The following is a 3,601-nucleotide window of genomic DNA, read 5'->3' as shown; positions in this document are numbered from 1 at the left end:
CGCCTGGCCTCGGTTTCCCTTGCTTTATCGCTATAGCTAACTCTTTGGGCTGTTTGTTGAATCTGCAGCGCTGAGGACGGTTTGCGGTTTCCATAACAACCAGGAGACGCGCGCGCGTGTGTAGCTAGTGAGGGGGACGAGGGTGCTAAGCTAACGGTGACGCTTAAAAAAATAGGGCTAGCTAAGAGGCAACGCAGCATATTAAGGGCCAACTTTGTGTTTTTCAGCCATCTTAATAACTTTATAAAATAAATGTATGTTAAATTTATCAGCTACTAGCGCAGAAAGCACAGCCGGCTGCTGTTCAAGTTGCCCGGCTCGCTCTCCTCTAGAGAAACAGGAGCTCCTCTGAACAGGTGAGCGACACACCACACAAACTTTCTTCAGCTAGCTAGCTGAGGTAGCTAGCTCATATTTATGCCTTTTTAGCTACATAAATACCCTTCTCTTCAACTCTTTTTTACTCTTAGCTAGGTTACATTTATCTGCGCTAGTCTAGCGAGCTAAGTTTTAGCTAACTAGCTAGCTAGCTATCTATCATTTGTCTTCCTATTGGGTTTCCATCATGGGAACAGCATATAGTGTTTCTGTTAGCTAGCTATAACTAGTTAGCACTAGCTACTGTCATAAAACTTGTACAACGTTAATCAGTAAAAATCGGGGATGCCAGAGTTTTTCTTTTTCAACCCACACCGACGGTCAACCCGAATGGCAGGTAATGCCGTATAGTACAAGGGATTTTTTAAAGTACCGCAGAAGCAGCATAACGTGGAAATTCACCGTGTGTAAGTCGATACCCTCTGTAACCTTTAGCCCTTGTCGTCTGGGATGCTGCCTGTCTGTCACTGCTGGTTATTTCCCACTGATCTGCTGCTCGGTGACGCTGTGTTTTTAGAAACAGTTGAACAAAGACGAGAAGGAAGCTCTTATTTAGGCCGATGGGCTTTTTGATGTACTGTAAATAGGTGTGTTATTCAGCAGGTTTTCAAGCAGGTTTCTGGGACCTGTATTAAGCCTGAGGAGTTGCAAATTCAGTACAACTCAAAATGTGCTACTTCGGATCATTGACTGAGTAGTAAACTCCACTAAGATCTCCAAAAGATCTACCAATACCAAAGATGAAATATTAATACGTTTTAATATGTTAAGCAAGATGTATTGTATTAATGTATTATTCTAGTTTGGTACAATTTCAGAGCAAAGAAAGAAAGAAAGAGCACCAGGCAAATGTTTGGGCACCCCAAGAGATTCAAGCTCTCAGACCATAATTGGCTTGTTTCAGCTATGACCTGTTCAAAATCACGGTTAGATGTTCGATGATGCAAATGTCAAAGCTGTATAAGTACTCAAGGACTCAGCAATCCTTGTCCCAGCATAGCTGTGCACCCCCACATTTTACTGTAAAAGACCTTCAGGAAGATTTTGCACGCAGAAGTGGTGTTGTACTGTTGTACCATGCAGCGACACATACTATCTTCATGAGAGTCATCAGAAAAAAAACTTTTTCTGTATCCTCACCACAAAATCCTGCGTCAGAGGTTTTCAAAGAAACATCTGAACAGGCCTGATGCATGAAAAAAAAAGATTGATGAAGTTTGAATAGGGCTTTATGGCTGCAATGAGCAAATGTATGTTAGGAGAAAAAAACACTTCTCCAACTCAAAAACACAGGGATTTACTATGGCCATCACTATTTAGTCCCGTGACCTAAACACAATTAATAAAATGTGCACAGACCTCAAAAATGCAGTACATGCATGGCAGCCTAAGAATGTCACAGAACTAAAAGCTTTCTGCAAGGCAGAACATCTGCCCATATAATTTGATGTAAACATTCACTTTCAAATGAACGCAATTTCCGGTCCACAGTCCATACTAGAAACTAAGCTGCAGAATCGCCCCGTTTTGTAATGCTGCCGACACTGGGAGGGTGAGGACCGGCACATACCTTTTTCTGACTCTTTTCAAACTGCCGCAGATGCAACGTTACCAGACAACCAGAGCTCTAAAAGCTGTCATGTGCTGGTGTTAGAAATCCGGCATGCAGGAGGCAGATTCAGGAGACTGGATCTTTAGCGTTGGAGTTTATTCACGTGCAGACAGAAAAATCATACACTGGCACAGTTTAGTTGATCACAGACAGTCCAGTCTAGTCCGACCATGTCCAGTCCATTCCAGGCCAGTCCGACCCAGACTAGTCTGATCTGATCCAGTCTAATCAAATCCAGTCTAATTGATCCAGTCTGGTTAGGGATATTTCGATAGGACCTTATATACATTGGGAACTGTGGGAGGGGAAAGGATGATATAGAAGAGGGATTTAAGGAGGTGTATGTGGGGGATGAAGGTGAGGGTGAAGAAGGGGAGTTTAAGGAGGAGTAGGAGGGGGGTGAAGGTGAGAGGGTTGATGATCATCACACAACAAAGGTCATCGGTATGACCACTTGATTGCTGTCACCTTTTGAGGGTTAATTGAATTACCATATGCAAAGAAGGGGAGTGACCGCTTCAGGCCGGCAGACGAAGGGTAATCGCCATAGAGACAAAGGAGTAAGATAACCATTTGCTAAGTTGAAACCATATGAAAGTAATGTTTTCATGGGGCATATTTTCTCTCACCGGACAGGATTACACTAAAGTGATGTAGAGAAAGAAAGAAAGGTCAATCATGCTCTTTTGAGCTCCGGCTGTTGATGGCAGGCAGCATGATACAGGATTTGGACCAGCGATCCTTGGATCATGGTGGCAGTGCCTTAGTCCTGATGAGTTTGGAAAAGGGTCATGTGAAATGAATTACACAATGTATGTCCTGTGAAAACGTTAACGTGCAAAACAAGCACTAACGCCCAAGAAACATATATAGTGTGCAAGGTGTTAAGATAAAAGTACAAATGCAAATTTTTACCAATTACAACAGTCTTCATTTAAACCTAATTTTTTTGACAGATGCGATGCCATGTGAACATTACAACAGTGTCAAGAGCACTGGAGGAGATGGATGGGTTCCCTGAGGGTTTAGGAGCTGGGAAGCTGTGCAGAGATGGAGACAAAATCCTCTTGGCTGGAGATGTGTGGAGAGCAGCAGCTCTGTATACCCGAGCATTTGGGAGTCATGCGGGATCCACTGTGACACATATGCGCAGTTTGGACAGGTCCTATTTAGACCAAGTGATTTCCTCTCTGGAGGCTTGGCTTGATGGACGTGGATTGACACAGAGCTCGATGGAGGGCCTCAACAAAGGCCTTGCCGCAGTGTTCCTGTCAACTTTGTGCCCCAATAATGTTTCCGCCTCCCTTTATAAAATGGAATCAGTCCTGCTTGGGACTGGCCAGGGCTCAGAAGAAATCTTTACTCGATGTTCGGCTCTTCTGGAAGGAAAAAGAATGCCTCGTCCTGAGGGTCCTACACGTTTAATTCTGGAGTTAACTCGAGCTCTGGCTTGTTTGCTTTCTGATCCGTCAAACCCTAAGGGTCCTCTGCTCTATCTGCAGGCTTTCCTTGGAAATCGATCAGAGACGGTACGGTTGCTAAAGAGTCGGCAAGTGGAGCATCTGCCTCGAATAGTCAAAGCTTTCTTTGAGCAGATGTCTCACAAGTTTC

The sequence above is a fragment of the Salminus brasiliensis genome, chromosome 14, assembly GCF_030463535.1.
Source record: "Salminus brasiliensis chromosome 14, fSalBra1.hap2, whole genome shotgun sequence".
NCBI lineage: Eukaryota > Metazoa > Chordata > Actinopteri > Characiformes > Bryconidae > Salminus > Salminus brasiliensis.
Note: the sequence above shows the minus strand (reverse complement) of the source record.